This window comes from Hypanus sabinus, chromosome 8, assembly GCF_030144855.1.
Source record: "Hypanus sabinus isolate sHypSab1 chromosome 8, sHypSab1.hap1, whole genome shotgun sequence".
Lineage (NCBI taxonomy): Eukaryota > Metazoa > Chordata > Chondrichthyes > Myliobatiformes > Dasyatidae > Hypanus > Hypanus sabinus.
This window is the reverse complement of record NC_082713.1, coordinates 55736872-55747488: the sequence shown is the minus strand read 5'-3', so window position 1 is coordinate 55747488 and position 10617 is coordinate 55736872. Positions and strand designations below refer to the sequence as shown.

At 45.8% G+C, this 10617-nt stretch overlaps 1 protein-coding gene across 1 annotated transcript in view; it reads left to right on the top strand.

The window, feature by feature from the left end:
* Positions 1 to 9278: 9278 nt before the first annotated feature.
* LOC132398160 (protein sprouty homolog 2-like) overlaps positions 9279 to 10617 on the top strand; it is a 109758-nt gene continuing 108419 nt past the window's right edge. The window contains exon 1 of the mRNA XM_059977216.1: positions 9279 to 9474. The gene's annotated coding sequence lies outside the window, so the exon portion shown is untranslated. The remainder of the gene's footprint in view (positions 9475 to 10617) is intronic.

The following is a 10617-nucleotide window of genomic DNA, read 5'->3' as shown; positions in this document are numbered from 1 at the left end:
ACAGAAGGTCGGGACGTCGGTTTTTGGTCGACACTGGTGCCAAGATCAGCGTTTAACCTCCGATGAGTTACGACACCCGCAGCAGGGCACCGGGGCCCCCCCGAGGACTGTGAACGGCAGCACAGTAAGGACCTATGGCACCCGTCAGGTGCAGCTACAGTTCAGCTCCAGCCAGTTCACGTGGGACTTTACACTGGCCGCCGTAGCCCAACCGCTTCTGGGTGCGGATTTTTTGCGGGCTCACAGCCTACTGGTCGACCTGCCCAGGAAGAGACTGATACACGCCGAGACCTTTCAGACGTTCTCCCTGGGTGCAGCCCAGTTGCCAGCTCCTCACCTCGGCTCCATCACGCTGTCCGACAACGACTTCACCAGGGTCCTGGCGGATTTCCCATCGGTTCTGGCACCGCAGTTCACAGCGGCCATGCCCAGGCACGCCGTACAGCACCACATCCCGACCCAGGGACCACCCCTCCACGCCCGCGCTCGGCGGCTTCCCCCGGACAAGCTCCGACTGGCAAAGGAGGAGTTCCAGAGGATGGAGGAATTGGGGATCATCTTGCGGTCCGACAGCCCATGGGCCTCCCCCCTGCATGTGGTGCCCAAAGCGATGGGAGGCTGGAGACCGTGCGGTGACTACCGCAGGCTGAACGAGGCTACCGCACCGGACCGCTACCCTGTGCCACACATTCAGGACTTTGCAGCAAACCCGCACGGCGCACGGATCTTCTCCAAGGTAGACCTCGTCTGAGGGTACCATCAAATCCCGATGCATCCTGACGACGTCCCCAAAACGGCTCTTTTCGAGTTCCTCCGCATGCCGTTCGGCTTGAAGAATGCCGCACAGACATTCCAGCGGTTAATGGTCGCGGTGGGACGGGACCTGGACTTCGCGTTCATCTATTTGGACGACATCCTCGTAGCCAGCAGCAGTCGTCAGGAGCATCTGTCCCACCTCCGTCAACTCTGGACAATGTCGTGGCGGATGCGCTCTCTCGCCCTACCGTTCATGCCCTTTCCCAAGAGGTAGACTTTGAGGCACTGGCAGAGGTGTAGCAGGCAGTTGAGGAGATTCCGAGTTACAGAACCGCAGTCTCCGGTTTGCAGCTCCAGGACCTCCCCGTAGGCCTGGGTGAGAGGACCCTACTCTGTGATGTCGCCACCGGCCAGCCCCGTCCCGTCGTCCCGACAGCCTGGCGGTGCCGTGTTTTCGACTCCATTCATAACTTGGCGCAGTTGTCCGGATGGTTTCCAGCAGGTTCGTTAGGCACGGACTCCGCAAACAGGTCAGTGAATGGGCCAAAACGTGCATGCACTGCCAGATGGCCAAGGTGCAGCAGCACACCAAAGCCCCACCGCAGCAGTTCCATCCCGCCCACCGGCGTTTCAACCACATTCATGTGGATATTGTGGGCCCCCTGCCAGTGTCACGTGGAGCACGGCACCTCCTGACTATCGTGGACCGGTTCACAAGATGGCCAGAGGCGGTCCCGCTCACTGACACCACCTCCAAAATCTTGCGCCCGAGCCCTGATCACTACCTGGATATCTCGCTTTGGTGTACCGGCCCATATTACCTCCGACAGAGGAGCCCAGTTCACCTCCAGCCTGTGGTCAGCTATGGCCAGCCTTTTGGGGACTCAGCTGCACCACACCACTGCCTACCACCCACAGTCAAACGGGCTAGTGGAGCGTTTCCACCGTCACCTGAAGCCGGCCCTCATGGCCCGCCTGCGAGGAGCCAACTGGGCGGACGAGCTTCCCTGGGTCCTACTCGGCATCCGCACAGCGCCCAAGGACTACCTGCACGCCTCGTCGGCCGAGTTGGTATACGGCGCGCCCCTGGTCATCCCCGGGGAGTTCCTACCAGCCCCACAGGGGCAAGAGGAAGATCCTGCAGCAGTCCTGGGCAGACTATGCGAGAAGCTCGGTAACCTGGCCCCCATACCCACTTCACAGCACGGGCGGAACCCGACCTGCGTACCCAAAGACCTGCAGAACTGTAAGTTTGTGTTTGTACGAAGGGGCGGGCATCGGCCACCGCTACAGCAGCCGTTTATGGTGCTCTGGAACAATGGGTCCACGTTCGTGCTGGACGTTGGGGGGACAGAGGAAGTTTTCACGGTGGACCGACTCAAACCGGCCCATGTGGACCTGGCGCAACCGGCCGAGTTTCCAGCACCTCGGCACAGAGGCCGACCTCCCAAGCAGGTTCCGGCCCAGACTGTGGACATTGGGGGGTGTATTGCCGGTTCTGGGAGGGGGTTATGTGGAGACCCATTTCCTGGCACATCCGAACCGGCTCACAAATAGATAGCCTACGGGGGTTTGCGAGCACAGAGCTTTGGAGCCTCTGCGCCACGGGGGGCAGGTTGAGGGAGGCTTAAAAGTGAGGCTGAGGATTTCGAATAAAGTTTTTTCCTTCGACTGCAGTTACCGACTCCGTGTCGTAATTTTAGCGCTGCATGTAGCACACCGCTACAACACTATAAAAATGAAACAACGTTCCTCCAGGACCCTGGTGCTGCATGAAACAACACAAAACTACACTAGACTATGTGAGACAGCACAAGGCTACACTAGACTACATAAAACAACATAAAAACTGCACTAGATTACACACCTGCACAGAACTACATAAAGTGCACAAAACAGTGCACGGCAGTACAATAATTAACAAACAAGACAATAGGCACAGTAGAGGACAAACTACAATATAATAATAAATGATGTAGATGTCAGTCTCTAGACTCTGGATATTGAGGAGTCTGATGTCTTGGGGGAAGAAACTGTTACATAGTCTGATCGTGAGGGCCCGAATGCTTTGATGCCTTTTCCCAGATGGCAGGAGGGATAAGAGTTTGTGTGAGGGGTGCGTGGGGTCCTTCACAATGCTGTTTGCTTTGTGGGTGCAGTGTGTGGTGTGAATATCTGTAGGAGCAGGAAGAGAGACTCTGATGATCTTCTCAGCTGACCTCTCTATACATTCTGTAAAATAACCATCCACCATCACCTTCTGCTTCCTACTGTTAAGATAAATGTGTATCCAATTAGCTTCCTCTCCCTAGATCTCATAAGATCTATCCTTCCATCACAATGTACCATGTAGAACCTTATCAAAGTCCATATAGATTGTATACTGCCATGTAGTCATCAATCTTCTTAGTTAACTTCAAAAATCTCAAATTTGTGATACATATCTAACCAATGTAATTATACCAGTGTACTTACAAGAGATAACAAAATGAGTAAAAGTGGACATGATGCTTTGTTAAGGTCAATGTGCAGATATTCACGATAAAAATGATATTGCTGTCTCTGTATTTCTCAAGACACACCACAGAATGCTCAACTCAGCCTAAAAGATGTTGGAAACAGAATAACCTCTCTCACATAATTGTACTAAACTGGATGAACAAAATGTTATTATTCATTAGGCTAGTGGGACAGACAGAATTCCATAGGGGTATGGTGAGTTATTCATTACAGATCCAACAGGAATTACTCACTGTGGTTAGACAGCCCAGTATATTCTTTTTCCACATTAATTAAAAAAGTACAAAACAAAACATATTTGGTTATTTTGAGTTCTGTATATTGCACATAAATACTGTACGTAACATTATGCTTATGGTCTTTCAAATGATATAGTCTCTGTCACTGAAGTAAAGCAATAACTTATATTTATGCTCTGACCTTCACATCATTATCACTCAGAAATTTAGTTCAATTTGATTCAAGTTTAATTGTCATTGAACCATACATAAATAGCCATAAATACAGGCAAACTAGATGATGTTTCTCCAGGGCCAAAGTGCAAATCACAGTACCAACAGTCACACACAGCACAAAGCACACATAGCACATACAAGATATCAAACACATGTAAGATTATCAGTAAAGTACAGCCATGCAAGAAAAAAATCATCCAGAGGTCTGCAGTTGATCACAACACAGCTTGTCTTCTGATGAGTGAATACTGGAGTGAGGGGGAGGGGGGAAGCCACACTGACCCCAGCCTGGACACTGTGCCACACAGCCCCGGTGGAGCACACTGGCTTCAATGGCCACTGGCTCTTTCCTGATGGCTGTAAACAGATGACACCAGGGCCTGAAGCTCTGAGTCCATAAATGCTGCAGAAATCTGCAGTTGACCACAGTACAGTTTGTCATCTGCAGAGTGAATATTGGGGCTGCAGCCTGGATGCCGTGCCACACTGCCCCGGTGGAGAGCATTAGCTTCTTGCTCTCGCCTGGTGGCTGCAAACAAATAACACTACAGCTTGGGGCCTAGTCATCGCTACGACCAAGGCCACGAAGCTCCCCCACCGTCAGCCACTAAACCAGTGAACCAGACTTGCGGCATTCCACATTACCAACGTCCAAAAGGGACTTGCAATCTTAAGAAAAATGACTAAGACGGCCCCTCACTATTAGACTACACCGACTCCTCTGAAGTCTCTCTGATGTAGGCAGGAATATGATCAGCTCCAAGCCCAGCTCCTTTGGTTTCTCCACCAATGAGCTACTGTGCTGATGGGGTAGACCTGCAGTACTTTAATTTCTTAAGTTGGCATCCAGATAGTCACAGGTCTGGAAATAAGATAATTTTGGACAGTAAAGCAGCCCCTGGGGGGGGGGGGGGGTGAGATGGCAAAACAAAGTGGCTTAGGGACACAATGCTAAATTCAACAGCTGAGAGACTGGCCACAGGGGGACTAAGCTCTGAGAGTGAGAAGCTACAGAAATCAAAAATCAAATACCATAGGACTGCAAAGGTTTCCTACATAGAGCACAGCAAGATGTTGAAGTCAGTTCTCAGCGACAGAAGTGGCCAGTGAAGTAGTCGGATGTGGTCTGGGGGGGTTGAAATGTAACTGAATGCTTAAGGAAAAATTTGCCTAGTAACGTTCCCACCATCAATACCTCCCAACTGGAACATGATTAATGCAGTATTCAAATCAAGAGAGGCAATGTATGTGTGAGCTGCAACATTGAATGAGATGCCTGTAGCATATTTAATTATTAAGAGGTGGAAAGCAAAATAGTAGAGAAAACAATGTGAAGTAATTGTGGCCACCTCAGCTGAACTCATCAGAGAAAGAGGATTATAAGGAACTGATAAAGGAACACATCAAGCATCTCCTTGACTGTGACTCTGTCCTTGCCTGATGTGAGTCTCTACAATACAGTCATAGCAACCTAGTCAGTCCAGCGTTGCCAATACTTCGGACCAACAAGAAATCTAAAGGCAAATTGATAGGGTGGTGAAGAGGGCAGATGGTGTGTTAGCCTGGATTAGTTGAGGGACTGAGTTCAGGAGTTGCAAGGTAACGTTATCACTCTATAAAACTCTGGTTTTATACAGTATCACGTATACAGTATCCAGTTCTGATCACCTCATTATAGGAAGGATGTGGAAGCTTTATTGAAGGTGCAGAGATTTTCCTTGAACCTGCCTGGGTTAGAGAGCATGTTTTATGTGGAAAAGTTGAGCAAGCTAGGGCTTTTCTTTTTGGAGTGAAGGAAAATGAGAGGCAGCCTGATAGAGGTGTATAAGATGATAATAGCCATAGATATCATGGCTGCAGGTGCCTTTTACCTAGGGTGGCAATGGGTTTTACTATGAGTGGAGGAAATGTCAAAGATAGGTTTTTTACCCAGAGACTGTTATGTTCCTGGAATACTGCCAGCGGTAGTGGTTGAGGTTGATACATTAGGGACATTTAAGAGATTGTTAGATAGGCAAATGACGGAATGGAACATGGAGGGCTATGGGCTATGTAGGAGGGAAAGATCAGATTAATCATGGAGTAGATTTATATATGTAGGTCAGCACAAAGTAGAGTCAGAAAAAATACCACACCAAAGCAGGCCCCTCAGCCCATCAGTTCTGTGCCAAACCACTTAAACTGCCTACTTACATCAGTGCAGCCGGGCCAGAGGCTTCCATACACTTACCATCCATGTAACTATCCAAAATTCTCTTAACCACTGAAATCAAGCTCACATGCACCACTTGCACTGGCAGCTCATTCCACACTCTCAAGACCCTCTGAGTTAAGAAGTTTCCCCTCACGTTCCCTTTAAATTTTTCACTTTTCGCCCTTAACCCTTGACTTCTAGTTGTAGTCCCACCCAACCTCAGTGGTAAAACCCTGCTTGCATTTACCATATACCACTCATAATTTTGTACACCTCTATCAATCTTATGCATTCTAAGGAATAAAGCCCTAACCAATTCAATCATTGTTTTTCAATAACATCTTGGTAAATGTTCTCTGGACTCTTTCAACCCTATTTACATCTTTCCTGCAGGTAGGTGACTGAAACTGTACACAAGACTCCAATTTAAGCCACACCAACTTCAATATAACATCCCATCTCCTGTACTAAATATTTTGATTTATGAGTGTCAATTTAGGACCCTATCTACCTTGTGCCACCATTTTCAACAAATTATGGACCTGTATTCACAGATCCCTTCATTTACTGCACTCCTCGGTTTTCTACCATACTCTCTGTAAGACCAACCCTTGTTGGTCGTAGTGAAGAGCAGCATCTCACATTTACTTGCATTAAGTTCCATTTGTCTTTTTTCCAGATGGTCAAGATCCTGCTGCAAGCTCTGATAGTCCTTCCTCGCTGTTGACTACACTCCCAATCTTGGTGTGATCTGCAAATTTGCGGATCCAGTTAACCACATTATCATCAAGATAATTAATATAGACAACAAACAACAGCAGACCCAGCACTGATCCCTGAGGAACTCCACTTGTCACAGGCCTCCAGTCCAAGAAGCAGCCATCTACTACCACTCTCTGGCTTCTCCCAATGTGTAATCCTATTTACTACCTCATCTTGAATGCCAAGCGACTGAAACTTCTTGACCAACCTCCCATGTGGGACCTTGTCAAATGCCTTGCTAAAATCCATGTAGACAACATCCATTGCCTTGCCTTCATCAACCTTCCTGGTAACTTTCTCAAAAAACTCTGTAAGATTGGTTAGACATGATCTACAAAGCACAAAACCATGCTGACTATCCTTAATCAGCCCTTGTATATCCAAATACTTATGTGTCCGGTCCCTTAGAATACCTTCCAATAACTTTCCCACATCTGATGTCAGGCTCACTGGCCTATAATTTCCTGGTTTAATTTCAGAGCCTTTCTTAAACTGTAGAAAAACATTAGTATCTCACCCGTCACTAAGTATGATTTAAATACCTCTGCTCAGGTTCCTGCAATTTCTGCTCTTGCCTCCCACAGGGTCCGAGGGAACACCTTGTCAGGCCTGGGGAATTATCCACCCTAATTTGCCTCGACATCAAACCCCACCTCCGCTGTAGTCTGTACAGGATCCATAACCTTGCAGCTGTTTTGCCTCACTTCTACAGACCCTGTGTCTATCTCCTGAGTAAATATGGATGGAATAAAGCCATCTAAGATGTCTCTCTTTTGACTCCACCATTCTGATCTTCCAGAGGACCAATTTTGTTCCTTACAATTATTTTGCTCTCAACATGACTGTAGAATTCCTTGGGATTCTCTTTCACCTTGTCTGCTAGGGCAACCTCACGCCTTCGTTTAGCCCTCTTTAAGTGTTCTCTTGTATTTCTTACACTCCATAGCACCTCATTTGTTCCTACCTACCTATACCTGCTATGTACCCCTGTTTTCTCTTAACCAAGACCTCAATATCTCTTGAAAACCAAGGTCCCCTAAACCTGTTAGCCTTGCCTTTTATGCTGAGAAGCACATACAAGCTTTGTACTCTCAAAATTTCACTTTGAAGGCCTCCCACCTACCAAGCACACCTTTGCCAGAAAACACCCTGTCCCAGTCCACACTTGCCAGATCTTCTTATATAATTGAAATTGGTCTTTCTCCAATTTCAATCTGCAGACTGGACCTATCTTTTTCCATATTTACTTTGAAACTAATGGTATTATGATCACTAAAGGCAAAGTGTTCCCTACACAAACCTCTGTCACCTGCACTGTCTCATTCCCTAATAGCACATCCAGCATCATAAACTCTCTCTCATTGGGATTTCTATGTACGGATTAAGGAAACCTCCCTGAACACATTTGACAAACTCTATCTCACCTAGTTTGACTAGTAACGCCACCCCTCCAAACTCACGGTAAGGATAAGTGAACCACCATCAATATCCTCTCCCAGATCAACATCCCGATCACTGAGGCCCACACTATATTCACGGAGGTACATCGGGCAGGCTAAGTAGTTCACATAACTGCCAGCAAGCTCCCGATGTAGACGTTCTGTTCCGAGACAGTCGTGAGAAGAGATTATCAGATAAACAGAAAATAACCCTCTTCAAAGTTGTGTTCAAAGCCTCTTAGAAATAATGGAAATCCCCAATGAATCCAAGAAATTGCCAATGAATTCCGGGAATCCCCCGGCCCATGAATGCTCAAAGTGGAAAAGGAATTTTGTGATTGTATTGAAAACTTCAGGTCTATTATCAGAAGCAAACAGAAACCCTGCAAAACTGTTATCAGGTTCTACATAGGTATCACCCAAATCACGCAGGGTGTTTTCTACTTTATCACATTGGTGAGGTCACCTCAGCGACTTAAAGAAAGAGGAACCAAGATGGTTGGGTAAGACCAATAAAAGATGTATGATCTGTGCAAAACAAGCAACAGTAGTAGAGTTGTTTTCACTATGTTACTAATTAAATTGAGATGCTTTCACTTACAGAGCTGGGGTAAAAGGGAAAGAAAGATCCCAGAAATATTTTCTGACTTCACTCTTCCAGCTGGGAGTAGAACCTATTTTTGAGTGCTTTGGAAAATTGGGCATGTAAAATTGGAAAATCACCATACATGTTAAGGGCAATATAGCATCTGAAAAATGGGTAAATTTGGTTAGATGTATTTATGAGCAGAAACAGTGATGAAAGCGGAAAGATTTTCTTTTCCATTATATTTGGTTAATGGGCCGGGGATGTACACGGAAAGAGAACATTTTTACTCCCTTGTTGATTGGAGTCAGCTTTCACAGCCAGAGATTAATTTCTCTATTGTTCATGTTGCAGCTGAATCCTGAGGAACATCCTGATGGTTCGCCAAGAAACATTTGGATCAAGATTTCTTGAGAACTTCAGTTAAAAATATCCAGTTTGCAATTTTTTGTGCCTCAGGGCACAGTCTCCTTGCTTCGTGATTTAATATAAACACAAACAGGAAAGAATGAGGAGAGACTTTATACAAAAGCTCACAACCCTGAAATTATTCCCATTCCAAGATAAACATTTGAACAGATATTCCCTTTAACCGAGGTACAGGGGAGCTCGTCAGGTTTGCATGGCATCTTAATGTTTTCTCCTGGGAGTGCATGGGCAATTGAATTTGTTTTATTAAGCATGTACTGTATATCCTTTCAGTGAAAGTTTACACCTTTGAATCACTCCCTATTTTGTATCATATTCCATCAAGTGCTCCTGGTAAGTTGCAATTATTGTGGTCTGTGTTCAGTTTACTAGATTGTGCTAGTTTCTTTGTTTAATCTATGCTGTGCAAAGTCCTCTATCTGCATTTGTTCAGGGTTCTCTCGATTCAAAGGCTTTGCTGGATTTCCTATTAGCTGTGCAGTATTTATTTTATTTTGGGTTATGGTATATTTTCTCTTAAGTGGAGTTTCAGTGCTTTTCTGCTGGTGAATGCTGTGTGCTTAAGTTGTGATAATTATCACTTTTATATGATTGCCATTGGATATTTCCATGGATATTTGGCCACTAGTTGCAGAATGTGGGAGAATTTGATAGAAATGGAGAAGATAATAGGTCACAGTAGAAACTTGTGGGGGAAATGACATAGACTCAATGGGCCAAATGGTCTCCATCTATGTTGTAAAGAAATATGGAAATACAGCAATCTCTTTCTTCTTTAGACCAACGACTGAGTGTCTTTAGGTCGTGGATCTTTCATCATATTCCCTAATTCTTTTTTCAATACCCTGAACACAATATTGTAGACATCAGCTATCTTAGTTTCTGGAAATAATGCCACAGATTCCTATTTCTCGACCCTGCTCTGATTAGTGTGAATTGCCCGCAGTATGCAGCTGAGAGTATCTGGAGAGAACCGATTGGAATAGGGCGAAGATAGGTAGTGCTCAAAATTAGCAGAGGAATAGAATTGCGCTGAGAGACAGCATAGGTTCAATGGTTCCAAATGACCTCCTTTTACATCATAAGGAAATATAGCAATATAGCGGTGTACAAAATTAAGGGAGGGAAGTTTAGGGGAGACATCAGGGGTAAGTTTTTTAGACAGAGGGTTGTGAGTGCCTGGAGTGACTTGCCAGGGATGGTGGTGGAGGCTAAAACATTAGGGGTATTTAAGAGCCTTTTCGACAGGCACATGGATGAAAGAAAAATGGAGAGTTATGGGGTAGTGTGGGTTTAGTACTTTTTTTTAGGGATTATATGGGTTAGCACAAAATGGAGGGCTGAAGGGCCTGTACTGTAGTGTTCTATGGTTCAATGGTTCTATGGTTCTAGTCCCATTTTAGATCCATCATAGATCCTCTTGAATAGGATCTTTGATAATCTTTTAAAACTTATTTTTCAGGATCCAGACTTTAT